Below are 16,068 nucleotides of genomic sequence, written 5' to 3' on the forward strand. Positions count from 1 at the left end.
TTAGGGAAGAGCTAACACCTATCTTACTCAAACTCTTCCAGAAAATTGCAGAAGGCAAACTTCCAAACTCATTCTATGAGGCCACCATCACCCTAATTCCAAAACCAGACAAAGATGCCACAAAAAAAGAAAACTGCAGGCCAATATCACTGATGAACATAGATGCAAAAATCCTTAACAAAATTCTAGCAAACAGAATCCAACAACATATTAAAAAAAATCATACACCATGACCAAGTGGGCTTTATCCCGGGAATGCAAGGATTCTTTAATATCCACAAATCAATCAATGTAATACACCACATTAACAAATTGAAAGATAAAAACCATATGATTATCTCAGTAGATGCAGAGAAAGCCTTTGACAAAATTCAACACACATTTATGCTTAAAACTCTCCAGAAAGCAGGAATAGAAGGAACATACCTCAACATAATAAAAGCTATATATGACAAACCCACAGCAAGCATTACCCTCAATGGTGAAAAATTGAAAGCATTTCCCCTGAAATCAGGAACAAGACAAGGGTGCCCACTCTCACCACTACTATTCAACATAGTTTTGGAAGTTTTGGCCACAGCATTCAGAGCAGAAAAAGAAGTAAAAGGAATCCAGATAGGAAAAGAAGAAGTGAAACTCTCGCTGTTTGCAGATGGCATGATCCTCTACATAGAAAACCCTAAAGACTCTACCAGAAAATTACTAGAGCTAATCAATGAATATAGTAAAGTTGCAGGATATAAAATTAACACACAGAAATCCATTGCATTTTTATACACTAACAATGTGAAAACAGAAAGAGAAATTAAGGAAACAATACCATTCACCATTGCAACAAAAAGAATAAAATATTTAGGAGTATATCTACCGAAAGAAACAGAAGACCTAAACATAGAAAACTATAAAACACTGATGAAAGAAATCAAAGAGGACACAAACAGATGGAGAAACATACCGTGTTCATGGATTGGAAGAATCAATACTGTCAAAATGGCTATTCTACCCAAAGCAATCTATAGATTCAATGCAATCCCTATCAAGCTACCAACAGTATTTTTCACAGAACTAGACCAAAGAATTTCACAATTTGTATGGAAATACAAAAAACCTCGAATAGCCAAAGTAATCTTGAGAAAGAAGAATGGAACTGGAGGAATCAACCTGCCTGACTTCAGGCTCTACTACAAAGCCACAGTCATCAAGACAGTATGGTACTGGCACAAAGACAGAAATATAGATCAATGGAACAGAATAGAAAGCCCAGAGATAAATCCACGAACTTATGGACACCTTATCTTTGACAAAGGAGGCAAGGGTATACAATGGAAAAAAAGACAACCTCTTTAACAAGTGGTGCTGGGAAAACTGGTCAACCACTTGTAAAAGAATGAAATTAGAACACTTCCTAACACCATACACAAAAATAAATTCAAAATGAATTAAAGATCTAAATGTAAGAACAGAAACTATGAAACTCCTAGAAGAGAACACAGGCAAAACACTCCGACATGAATCACAGCAGGATCCTCTCTGACCCACCTCCCAGAATATTGGAAATAAAAGCAAAAATAAACAAACGGGACCTAATGAAACTTAAAAGCTTTTGCACTACAAAGGAAACTATAAGTAAGGTGAAAAGACAGCCCTCAGATTGGGAGAAAATAATAGCAAACAAAGCAACAGATAAAGGATTAATCTCAAAAATATACAATCAACTCCTGAAGCTCAATTCCAGAAAAATAAATGACCCAATCAAAAAATGGGCCAAAGAACTAAACAGACATTTCTCCAAAGAAGACATACAGATGGCTAACAAACACATGAAAAGATGCTCAACATCACTCATTATCAGAGAAATGCAAATCAAAACCACAATGAGGTACCATTACATGCCAGTCAGGATGGCTGCTATCCAAACGTCTACAAGCAATAAATGCTGGAGAGGGTGTGGAGAAAAGGGAACCCTCCTACATTGTTGATGGGAAGGCAAACTAGTACAGCCGCTATGGAGAACAGTGTGGAGACTTCTTAAAAAACTGGAAATAGAACTGCCATATGACCCAGCAATACTACTTCTGGGCATACACACCGAGGAAACCAGATCTGAAAGAGACACCTGCACCCCAATGTTCATCACAGCACTGTTTATAATAGCCAGGACATGGAAGCATCCTAGATGCCCATCAGCAGAAGAATGGATAAGGAAGCTGTGGTACATATACACCATGGAATATTACTCAGCCATTAAAAAGATTTCATTTGAATCAGTTCTAATGAGATGGGTGAAACTGGAGCCCATTATACAGAGTGAAGTAAGCCAGAAAGATAAAGACCATTACAGCATACTAACACATATATATGGAATTTAGAAAGATGGTAATGATAACCCTATATGCAAAACAGAAAAAGAGACACAGATGTACAGAACAGACTTTTGGACTCTGTGGGAGAAGGCGAGGGTGGGATGTTTCGAGAGAAAAGCATCAAAACATGCATATTATCTAGGGTGAAACAGATCACCAGCCCAGGTTGGATGCATGAGACAAGTGCTCGGGGCTGGTGCACTGGGAAGACCCAGAGGGATCGGGTGGAGAGGGAGGTAGGACGGGGATCGGGATGGGGAATACATGTAAATCCATGGCTGATTCATGTCAATGTATGGCAAAACCCACTACAATATTGTAAAGTAATTAGCCTCCTACTAATAAAAATAAATGAAAAAAAAGTATATAAATATTTCATTCCTCACCAAACTTTAAGTTTATTAATTTATTTTTATCTATTTGGTTTACAGTATCTTATTATACTAAAAGAATCACTGTCACTATCATTATTTATTTTGATGTTCACATTTTTCCAACCTTGGACAGTTGGAACCTCCTCTAGCTGGCCTCTTTGTCCTTTTGACATCTGGCTTCCCTGGTGGCTCAGACGGTAAAGTTTCTGCCTGCAATGTGGGAGACCTGGGTTTGATCCCTGGGCTGGGAAGATCCCCTGGAGAAGGAAATGGCAACCCACTCCAGTACTCTTGCCTGGAAAATTCCATGGACAGAGGAGCCTTGTAGGCTACAGTCCATGGTATCACAAAGAGTTGGACATGCCTGAGCGACTTCACTTCACTTCATCATTCTTTGAACAATTTGATGCTTTTGGTACAAGATATTCCAGGGTTATCTTGTAGTTTCCCTGCCCTAGCCATGGGATTAACAGTTTCTCCACGAAGTCCCAATTATTTTTAGTGGAAAATGGAATTTAGAATCCAATATATGAGATCTGTAAGTACTCACATTTCCCATTTTCTTTCACTGGACATAGTCTGGGAAGTGTACATGTGGGTGTGCATGCTTCTGTGTGTGTATACTCCCTAGATAGCTCAGTCTCTGATATCAAAAAATGTTGGATTGCCTCAAGCCATTTGAATGAGTTTGTCAACATATTCAGGCTCTGACACCCACTCCAGGCAGTCCTTTTATAAGCGTACTCCCCTCACCCTGCTCTGTCTTTGATACTCTACACTGGCACAGCCCCATGTGCAGATACTCTCCTTGTTCCACTCAGATTCTGACTGCCCACACAGAGCCGGCCCATCTCCATCCATGGATGCCCTCCTCACCTTGCTTGGCCTCTGACTTTCTACAAAAATCTGCCTCATCCTCGTGGATTTTGTCTTCTCTGGACTTAAGCTTTTACTCTTCATGCTGGCTAGACTCCTATTTAATATCCTCCAGACGAAACTGACTTAATAGCAGAGTGCTCTGCTCTGTGAATGCCTGTTAATTCCACTTTGTCACTGACTGCCCATGGCACATCCTAGCATGGATATCCTGTTGTCCCTGCTCAAGTACTGACATCTCATACTATACACCTCCCTTCCCTGCTCGTGTGGATCTTATCACTTCACCCTATTTGAGTTCTGACTCCCCACACTAGGCTACTCTGACGGCATGGATATCCTCTTCACCCCTCTTTCACCTCTAACATCTCACTCTGGCTCATGATGGCTCCATGCCCCACAGTCATGGATGCCTATCTGGATTGATCTCACCTAATTGCTTTATGATGATTTGCTCAACAAAGAGAGAAGGGGAAGGGAGAGGGCAGTTCTTGAATTGAATTTTGAAGCATAAATGACCATTGCCAATCTAAGATAGATAAACCCTTTTTCAGTTAGGGAACTTATTGTGGTGTGTAGTAAAAGAATTCTTAAAGTTTATATATTTTCCAGAAGGTTATTAAATAATGCATCAAAATTTGTTGAAAAAACTCTTTTCTCCCAGTGCAAAATGACATCTTCCACGTTTATCATATTCTTAATATGCCTGTGTGTCTCTGCATCTGAGTCCATTTGAGCTCCTATCATAAAATACCAGGCACAGAGTTGCTTGCAAACAACAGAAATTTATTTCTTACAGTTCTGGAGGCTAGAAGTACAAGATAAGGGTAGCAGTATGGCCAGATGAGGCCCCTATTCTGGGTTGCAGACTTCTCTCTTATAGATAGTCCTGCATTTGAAAGAGTTCCTTTCTGACAGTGCGCATGTAAGCCCAATTTGTTCGGAAGTCCAACAAAGTTAGCCTTACTATCTAACTAACAGACTGACCTATATGCTGTGATTTTTATATGTGCTTCCAAACATCCTGGGCTAGAAATAAAGGTAGTGAACTAATGTGCTCTTTACAGTACTGTGCTGTGAAATACAGAAAAGCACAACCACTTGTAGGGGATGCACACATGTGACAATGTCCACCAGACATGTGAACTAACTTACAAGACTGGACAAGGGAATGCAATTTTAAATCTTTGAAAGTGGGCAATTTGAAGATTCCTATGTAAGGGACTTATTGTATTCTCACATGGCAAAAGGAGCTAGGGACCTCTGTGAGTTTTCTTTGTAAGAGTGTTAATCTCCATTCTTGAGGGTTCCACCCTCATGAACAAATAACTCCCAAAGGCCCCACCTTCTAATATCATCACACTGGACATGGTTTACAACATGAATTTTGGGGATTCCACATTCAGACATAAGTTGCATGTATGTATATGTGTGTGTGTGGTTGAACTGGTTTCTGCTCTCACTTGTTACCTCATGAACTGTAAGGCTAGCCATGTACCAGTACTAGTCGTATAGCAGTACTTCTCTATGTAAGTAGGCTATCCATATGCTTTAAAATCTAGTAAGGACAGCCTTCATGCTCATTAGTCTTATTTTACAGAAATGTCCTGCCTCTTATTACATGTTTATTTTTCCACATATGTTTTAAAATTAGCTTATTTCCCATGCCAAACATATTAGTATTTTTGCTGAAATCTTATCATAATTATAGAATAATTTGGGGACAATTGATATCTGTATAAAATATTTTCAGCTTCCCGAAAGAGATATCTTTCTATTTCATCTTGCATTTTATTGCATTTTTCAGTAGGATTTCAGACTTTTCTTCAAAGAGCTATTGCATATTTGTTCTTAAATATATCTTTAATATTTATCTGCTTGTAGCTATTATAAATGGTGTCTTCCTTTATAAATGCAACTACTTGTTAGTGTATAGGAGCACTGTTTTATATATTATTATTTTTGTCCAGCCATCTAGCTCAATTCCTTTAAAATACAGCTGTCCCTCAACATTTGTGGGAGACTGGTTCTAGGACACCTCTGCAACCATCAGATACCCAAATCCACAGATGTTCAAGTCCCTTAAACAAGTAGCATAGCATTTTAGTATTTGCATATAAACTACACACATCCTCCCATACACTTTAAATCATCTCTAAATTACTTATAATATCTATACAATGTAAAAGACATGTAAACATTTGCCAGCATGAGGTAAATTTGAAATTTGATTTTTGGAACTTTCTGGAGTTGTTTTTTTTTTAATATATGTTTTTAATCCACAGTTGGATGAATCCTTGGATTTGAAACACATGGATAGGAAAGGCTAACTGTATAGAGTTCTTTTCTCTTGGAGTCTCCAGGTACACAATTACATCATCAGCAATTAATGTTAATGTTGCCTCTATTGATCTAAGATTTGATAATAAACTTTAAAAATCCTTGGAATGATTTTAAATTTACAAGAAAGCAAGGACATTTTCCTTATATCAAAAAGTTGCAAAATATCACCCATATTGTTATAAACTATAGTGCCTACTGGGGAAAGCAATGGCAACCCACTCCGGTAATCTTGCCTTGGAAATCCCATGGACGGAGGAGCCTGGTAGGCTACAGTCCATGGGGTCTCGAAGAGTCAGACACGACTGAGTGACTTCACTTTCACTTTTCACTTTCATACACTGGAGAAGGAAATGGCAACTTACTCCACTGTTCTTGCCTGGAGAATCCCAGGGACGGGAGCCTGGTGGGCTGCTGTCTATGGGGTCGCACAGAGTCGGACATGACTGACGTGACTTAGCAGAAGCAGCAGCAGAGTGCCTACTTGATTTCTAAGATTTTTCCTACTAAGATTTTCTTAGTTTTTACCTAATACCCCTTTTCTGTTCCAGGAACCCATCCCGGATCCCACATTGTATGTAGTAGCCATGCCTTTCATGTTCTTCTTGGATGTGGCAGTTTGTCAGACTTCTCTTATTTTCTATGACCTTGAGAGTTTTTAGGAATAGTAGTGAGGTATTTTATAAAATGTTTCTCAATTTGGATTATTAACCTGGGACTATGGATTCTCAGGGTGGGGGGAGGGGTGGTCCCTTGTAGCTTAGCTGGTAAAGAACCCACCTGCAATGAGGGAGACCTGGGTTGGAAGATCCCCTAGAGAAGGGGAAGGCTACCCACTCCAGTATTCTGAAATTTTTTTTTTGTTTTTTATTTTTTTCTTTTATTTTCTTTTAAAGTACTCTATTAATCTTCTATTACTCCTTAATTTTCAGTATCATTTTCATGTATTTTTACTATTTTTTAATTAACTTTTTTCTTCTTTTTTTTTTCTTTTATTTTCTTTTAAAGTCCTCTATTACTCCTTAATTTTCATTTTCATTTCACTATAACCTTGCAGAAAAAAAAGACCCTATTTTTAAAGCAAACTTCATATATATTTCTTAAATTTTTTTTGTGATTTTGTCTTTAATATTGTATTTTTAAGAGTCAAACCTCTACTCTAGATTTTTAATCTTTGCTTTTCAGTATTTGATATCAATTTTGGACATTTAAGAATCCAATATTCAGTATCCATTTTTACTCAGGAGTGTGATGATTACTCTCTCCCCCTCTTGACTCTCCTTTTTCTCCCCCATATCACCTCTATTTCTTCTCTCCCCCTTCTCTTCTCAATCCAATACTGTGAATCTCTGTGTGTGTTCTGGGCTCTGGAGAACACTTAGGGAAGAGAATACTGTGTAGATCTGTCTCTCTCCTCTTGAGTCCCCCTTTGCACCCTCCTGCTCATCTCTAACTCCCTCCCCCCTCTCCTCTTCTTCATGTAACTCTGTGAACCTCTCTGGGTGTCCCTAATGGGGGAGAATCTTTTTGCCATTAACCTAGAAGTTTTATTACCAGTGCTGTATAGCTGCAGAAGTCTTGAGGCTACTGGAAGAATAAGACTGAAATCCAGAGTCAGGAGACTTAAGCCCAAAACCTGAGAACACCAGCGAACTCCTGACTACAGGGAACATTAAGTAATAAGAGATCATCCAAAAGCCTCCATACCTGCACTGAAACCAACCACCACCCAAGAGCCAATAAGTTCCAGAGCAAGACATACCATGCAAATTCTCCAGCAACACAGGAACATAGCACTAAGTGTCATTATACAGGCTGCCCAAAGTCACACCAAACCAAAAGACCCATCTCAAAACTCACTACTGGACACTCCATTACACTCCAGAGAGAAGAAATCCAGCTCCACCCAACAGAACACCGACACAAGCTTTCCTAACCAGCAAACCTCGACAAGACAAACATCCAGCCCCACCCACTGGGAGAAACCTCCACAATAATGGAAGGGGGTTGTCATTTCCTTCTCCAGGGGATCTTCCCAACCCAGGGATCAAACCCGGATCTCCTGCATTGCAGGCAGATTCTTTACCATCTGAGCTACTGGGGACTCCACTATTATAAGGATGACAAAACCAAATAGACATCTCATTTACCTTTCAGTCCCTTAACACCTTGTACTTCCCTTACAGTGATTATTTTAACTCCACTTTGGATTGTATACATATTGTCAATGCATGAAAAATATTATACTCAATTGCTGCAATTCTAAACTTTAAGCTTCTTGAACAGAAAATATTTTCTTACTCCTCCTGGTATACCCCTCTTAGCTTGATGTATCTCTTTCCATGATGCTAGCATGCAGCCTGTTTTCTGAAGCCAGTTAGATTGGCCATATTTGGGAAGCAATTAAAGACAGGATATTGAAGGAATTAGAGATTTTATATCCATATTGAATGTGATGTTTGAACATGCGTGTGTGTGTGTGTGTGTGTGTGTGTGTGTGTGTGTGTGTGTGTGTGTTTGGAGAGAATGATTTTCTATTAAAGGAAACCATGCTTAGTTTAGTCTGCCCCTTGTTTATAGTCTCTTGCAGTAGGCATTTTCCTGAGGGTTGTCTGTTAGAAGACTGATTTTGTGGGTGGTCTGCCATACTGAATTTTGGATCTGAGATCTCAGCTCCAAGGCCCTCATCCTCCATAATGCCAGCAGATGGTACACTCCATCAACACCTAATTACTTCCTAGTAGTTTGAACCCACAATCTTCTTTGGTTTGGTACCAGAATCAACTTCATAAGACATAGAAGAAAGAATGTCTGGAATTGGGAACCTAAATATGTGATTTTCTTTTGGGAGGTGATTGATCAGAAGAACATTTGTTATCCACAGTGTGTTTATGGAAGACAACTTTGAGAAGGAGAGGCTTTCTGACCTCGTGGCAACCAATTATTGCTCACTGAAACTTCTGCCCTGATTATTTTCTGAATTAGTAACCATTTTTCACAGAAATTTGAGGAGGAAACTTGTTAATTAAAACGGTGTGGTCATTTTAACTACAGTTGGTTGTCCTTCTAAGGACACTACTCCAATCTCTACTTGTACTTGAAGCCTCCATAGAGCTGAATCCATGACACGTTCTAGATGAACTAAGGGGAAAACCTGAAATAAGGTAGAGAATGTTTAGGCCAATGATCTTTTAAAACAGAGAAAATACTTTTTAAAAGAGTGTTGAAATATGAGAGCATCCAAAATTTTTGCCTTTCTCCAGTGAACTTATAGTCATGTAGAATATGCTGTCAAAGTGGCTCATTGAGATTAGGGACTACAAATTGGCTTAGATTATTTTATCCTCCTGCAAAGAGGAAATCACTCTTAACAGATTTATCACACTCATTAATCCTCACAGCTCCCACAACATTCAGAACAATGAAAGTCATGTAAATCTACTTGGTAGGCAGAAGCAGAAAAGTAGTGCTATATAGATGACACTTAAGGTCCTTAAGGAAACTTGTTGGTTTCCTATAAAAGGGATTGACTAGCTTTCTTGTAATAGATATTACTTCTTTTATTAAATTTCTGCCTACCAGAATACTGTGACTGGGTATACAGATTGTACTGAAGATATGCCACCATTGCCAGGAAAGAGTGGGTCCTTTCCAGTGAAAGTGAAAGTGAAGTCGCTCAGTCGTGTCTGATTCTTTGCGACACCACGGACTGTAGCCTACCAGGCTCCTCTGTCCAAGGGGTTTTCCAGGCAAGAATACTGGAGGGGGTTGCCATTCCCTTCTCCAGAGATCTTCCTGACCCAGGGATTGAACCCAGGTCTCCTGCATTGTAGGCAGACGCTTTAATGTCTGAGCCACCAGAGCAGTCCCCCTTTCCAGTAAAATGAAGTTAATCTTTTCCATATCACAGATATCAATCAATATTTGGAACTTGAATGTATTATAAATTCAGAATCATTCTAAATCTCAACCAGTGGTTTCCAATGTATATATTCCCAGAGGAAAGAAGAGGCAAAAGCCTATTGATGGAAAACAACTGAAAGCTGTACTATTTCCCATTCCCGCTGCTGTACCTCTGTGAAGATGCATCACTTCCTCACAAGGGTGATCAGTCAGACATTAATGATGTACAAGCATTTTTATATTCTCATAATGAATTTCTCCTGTTTCCCCCCCGCCATTTTATCTTCAGAGTTTGAAATATATACATTCTCTCTGTTCTTAGCTACTTCTAATTGGCTGTTGCCAGTCAAATGAATGTTGGATTATTGCTCCATTTACAGTAAAAGTAGAGTACAATTGTAATAAACTGTAATATAATTTTGTCAGATTGAAAAGCTCCCATTTAATCCCTGCAGGGGGGAACACCTGCATTTTAGAGGCTCATACTCATCAAGTGATTGAAGAACATCTGGGGCTTCCCAGGTGGTGCTAGTAGTTAAGAACCCACCTGCCAATGCAGGAGACTTAAGAAACGTTGATTCGATCCCTGGAGGAATATCCCCTGGAGGAGGGCATGGCAGCCCACTCCAGTATCCTCACCTGGAGAATCCCATGAACAGAGGAGCCTAGTGGGCTACAGTCCATAAGGTCACACAGAGTCTGACACAACTGAAGCAACTTATCAAGTACACGCACACATGGCCTGATATGATAATCTTTTGATTACAAATATCTTTTGAAAGCTACAGTTTTTAAAAAACAAAACACAATTAATGCTACAACTAATGAGTCACAACTAAAATGCAAGAAAATAAAGACAATTTCTCCAAAAGATTTGAAAACCTTAATTAAGGGAATATTTTTAATAATTAGTGTTTTAAGATTGAGTTTGTAGTTTTCCTCTAGATTTTACAGTGTATATTTTGTAAACTATTTTCTTTGTTCACCCTCACCTCCCTTCACATTTAGCATTGATTTAGATGATTTGGAATGGAAAGGTTCCCTTGTCTCTAATAATATATTTCCAAGATAGAAATTTCACTTGTCTCCCACCTTAATCGGTTAGAAGTACTATTATGTAATTCTCAGCATCCCTTACCAAGAACTTTACTAGCATGATCAATCCCCTTGGCATTAATTTTCCTTTTCCCTTGTTCTATGATCTAGGATGGGCAGTGCCTGAAAAAGCTGGATTCTAAATTCTACCGTAAAATTTCTTTTTTCTAGTGGAAGTTTTAAGCGTAGCCTCTTACTGTTTGTGTGAAGGCAAGATTTGGCTGACCCAAAGGCAGCATATCGTGGGAAGGCCAAGCAGCCAAAAACATCACCGGGTGTTTGTTTTATTCTCTAGTTTAAGGAGAGGAAAGGAAATCACACTTTATACGTGGTACCATACATTTGCTTTCTTTGGTCAATTATGAACAGCATTCATTGGATTTTAAAATGTTGATCTTTGACTTTCAGGGGTGAGATATTTTATAATCATTCAATGATCTGGTTTCCTTCCAGTGTAATCACTATTTAATTAGGGTATAAAAGCTTGATGAAGGCAACATGGAAAGTGTTAATATTAACATATAACATTTATTGAATACCATTACTGCCCTAGAAATTGAACAAATCACAAAATTAGAGTACCTGCCAGTTAGTTTAGCATACATCTGCCAATTTTTAAAGCAGTTATTTAAAAAATTATGAAATATCTCTATAAGCATTGTAGTATGAAACCAAAAGAAAATCTAGTTAATCCTTTCAATAAAAATTCATCATCATTGATCTATTTTGATAGTACCTGCTTAAGAATACTACTTCCACTATCTTTACAAGTGTGCCAAGATGAAATGGAGTAACTAAACTTCTCTGTCAAATTGGCAATGAGTTGTAATGGGAGAAGATGGATAAATAACCCTAGCAAAAAACTAATTTTATCTTAAGAGCCACCTAAAGGAGCGGTGGCTCCCAATGAGTTTGTTGATGCGAGTCACCATAAGCAACTGTACAGTCCCTTGGCGAAATGGATTGTGAGCCTCCAATTTGCCCTCAATTGTGCATGGCTACATTCACTGGCCATATATTCACAAAGAGGGAAAGACAATAGCTGTTCTTGCAAACACTTTCTGTGCTTTCAAAGTATCATCCTATTCTCCTTTTCCCATTTGTAATAAAATTTATCAATAAAAAAAAACAGAAGGAGGAGGAGGAGGAAGGGGTGGCACAGAAGGCAGCCTTCACGTGCTACCTGCTTCTTCACCACTCACTCTTACTTTCCACTCCTACCACTCAGGAGAAACTATTCTCTCAAAGGCATCTTATAACCTCTGATTTCCAGGCTTTTACTCAGTTCTTGTTTTCATGTAAAATATGGAACAGTTGACACTGTTGAACAGCCCCTTTATTAATTTCTCTTCCCAAGGCTTTGTGGCTCTGCTTTCTCCTGTGATTCCCTGACATCTTTTTTTTTTTTAAGTATCCTTTCCTATGTCCTTATCTTTTTCTACTCCCTGATTGGAGGTATTTCCATAAATTCTATTCTTGATATCTTATGCTCTTTCTCCTCAGAGACTCCCTTAATTCTTGGACTCACTGCATGAGTTTAACTCCGTAGTCTATCCCACTACCTTCGTGACCTTCGCTCCTACTCTTCTCTCCATTATCCTCCACTCTAGCATTGCTAGTCTTTTTGGCATCATATTGGCCAAGCCGACTCTCCTCTGAGGTTTTGCATCTGATGCTCTCTGCACTTGGACTGCTCTCCCCCAGGTATGTGAAGGGCTTGTCTCATTATCTCCTTCAAGTCTCTGTTCAAATGTTACCTCTGGTAAGTCTTTCCTAGGTCACCCCATGTAATCGTAATTCCTGTTCTCCACACTCACTTTTCTGTCTCAGGTTTATCTCGGTGCTTAGAGTTGTGCCTGGCATGTAGTAGGCACTCAGTAAATATTTGCTGCATGTATGAATGAATGAGTTACCAAAGTTATAAAGAAGTCAAACTGTCCATGACTCCAAAATTCCTAGATTTAACTGTCATTCAAATTACCTACGGGATGATGGCAGGGAGACGTTTTCTTGGGTGACATTTCAGACCATGTTATGAGAATCTGTGTAAGAGAGATTCATGAAGACATTTCTCTCAGGGGTGACTTTTTTCCCCTTTGGAGATGGTACTGAAGAGGACAGAAATATTTAGACAGGATGTGGTCTTAAATGACTCCAATGTTTTTACCTAGAAAGCCCCTCACAGGTGAGGAAAAATTGCCAGACATCAGTTTCACAGAAATTGTGAGTTTAACTAATTTAATTACTTTGTCATTCATAATTTGTTTGGATCATGTTGATATGACCAAACACAGCTCATTGAGAAAGTCATCAGTGTGAGGGAGCCAAATAAGATCTTAAAATTCCATGGTCTTTTCAGGTCATTTTACCAATAACCAAATGATATGCCACTGTAAATTGTAAAGGTTATTATTTTGATTTTTCAATATATTCATATTGGACTTTTCTAATGACCAGAGTATGGTCCCCCACTTTGTTTTGTTTTTTGTGGGTTTTTTTTTTTTTTTTTTGGTCCATAGGCCCATAAATCTCATTCAGTTTAAAAAGATCCCTATAAAAATGTTCTGTAAAAAATCTTTTTGTTAACAAAACTGGTTTTTTTTTCACAACCCTGAAAATTTGTCATTATAAAAATCAGAACTCTCTGAAGTCTGGTTAATTCACAGAACACTACCTTGCTTTCAAGAAAGCAAATATCTCAGTGAGTTCAAAGTAAAATTTTCAGGCACGAGATTATATAGCCATTTCAGAAAAGGCTTTATTTTAAGATATTTCCTTTAAAGAACATTTGTCTAGACATGTCTTCCTTGCCTCGTGTGAAATTAATTTTTAATAGCTTAAAAAGAGCTCTCTGAATGGTTCCAAGTGCAAATTTTGAAATTGTTGAATAACTTAATAAAGATGCATTTCATTCCTGGTTTACCAAATATGGTTTTGACAATTCTTCCAACAGTCAAGATTGTTTTTATAGTAGAGAATGCCACATTATTTAATAATAATGCCACCCCGAAGAACTCTATTTGAGACTTAACTGCACAGAACATCTATTTAGAATTGAAAAAATAAGTTCATGCAAGTGTCCTCTGAGATCATTAACTGAGTCTTTTTAACACAGAAAAAAACCCTAAGTCAAAGAAGAATCTGAGCCTCTCCTCTATCAGCAAAGAGAACTACTCACCTGAACAAGAATTGTCTGAGATAACATTGGTCTTCACAAAGTGGGTGCACACTTGATAGAGGAACTAGACTCAGTGAGACTCTACACAGAGTATCCATGTATCAAATACTTCTGCATATTCCTCACAAACAACCTGTTATATAGGTATAGTTATTTCTGTATTACCAGTGAGAAAACTAAGAGATTCAGACATGAGGCTAAGTTGGAATATGAACCCAGGTCTTGTGACTCCATGGCGAGTGTTCTTTCCACTAAATCACATTATCCTAGGGGTCTGCCCAGTCTCTGAGATAGAAATGGTATTCTCAATAAAATATTATTAGGAATGTCACAGATTCCAATACTCCACCCATATTTCTTCAGATAGTCCCACAGAAGTGTTTACATTTTCTGTGCCTATTCCAGATCTCATGGCTTTACCCCACAAGTCAGTGGCAGAAATCAACTGTTTATTATGCTCATAGATTCTGCAGATTGAGAGTTTGAACAAGGCATGGCAGGGACAGGATACACTCTGCCCATGATGTCCGGGGCAAAGATGGACCCATCAGGAGTCTACCTCATTCACATGTGTGTGGTTGATGCTGATAATGGACTTAGATCTTAGTGGGGACTGTGAGACAGACAGTGAGAAAGGGTGTGGGATTCTCCATGTGGTCTGGGATTCCTCATTACATGGGACCTGCGTTCTAAGAGCAAGACCAGCCCAACAGGGGAAGTGAGAATCAGGCAAGTGTAAATCTTTTTGAACCTGGCCTTGTAATTCACGCGGTGTCACTTCTGTTCATTAGAAGTGAATCATTAGGGCAAGTCCATATTTAAGGGAAGGGGAACTGGGCTCTTTCTGAGGGGATCAGTGTTAGAGATATTTGTGGGAATGTTTTAAGGTTACTAGAGTGCCCCTCCCTTGTCTTTGGAGTGCCTTTGCTTGTAAGAGTCTGCCACTGTGACTATTTCTTGGAGGACTGCCCTCAAGTTGAGCCGCTGTGCTCCTAAGCCAGAAGTGCCAGGGAGTTGACATGGGGAAACCCTTTCTCACAGAATGTAACATAGCTCACATTCTAATCCTGAAGGATTAAAATAAAGCTTCCCTCCATAGACTTTGCTTAATAAAACACCCCTGCTTGGTTTCTTTCCTTCCTTGTCTTCTAGGAGAACTTCTTTATACAATTTTGTATACAGATTTTCATATCAGAGTCCTCTACTGGGAACGCAACCTGTGACAGGGATGACCTTCACATCTGTAAAATGATTCTGACTCATAAGAGCAAATTCTGATGGAAATACCTTTGCTGTCACTAGTCTGCCCCCAGCATATAGGACATGTTTTTTTCTAAAGGGTTCTGCCAAAATGTGTTAATTCACAGATTTTAACCATCACAAAATATTTGGAAATGCTTTATATTTTAAATGTCTGAGACTCTTTCAATTGTTGAGAGGCTCAAAGTGTACCTTTACTAAACTTCATTCTCTAGTTATTTTTTATTTTTATGTATTTTTTTAAATTTATTTTTATCTGCCATTAGGTTTGACTTGTGGGAATCTTAGTTCCCTGAGGATCAATCCTGTGCCCCTTGCAATAGAAGCATGGAGTCTTAACCACTGGATCACTGGTGAAATCCTTAGTTAATTTCTTAAAGGCATATTCTTTGTAGCAGACCTTCAGGTTTCTCTAAGGAATTAATTGGGCATCTTTCTCAGTAATTGTATTTATGTAAATTACTTGTGCATAAAAGCAGAGAAAATATGTTCACTAGAATTTCCTTTGGAAAGGGCAGTGGACGTGACAATATGGATTACAGGTACTCTCACAAGAGGCAAAAATGCAGTCATATGCAGGAAAGAAGTCCTTATGGAAGGTGCAGCAGGAAGAAGGGAGAGAATACAGAAGTAAGAAGAGGTAGGGGAGAGGGAGAGAAAGTGGAGGCGAGAGTGAGGA

Source organism: Dama dama, chromosome X (genome assembly GCF_033118175.1).
Source record: "Dama dama isolate Ldn47 chromosome X, ASM3311817v1, whole genome shotgun sequence".
Classification (NCBI taxonomy): domain Eukaryota; kingdom Metazoa; phylum Chordata; class Mammalia; order Artiodactyla; family Cervidae; genus Dama; species Dama dama.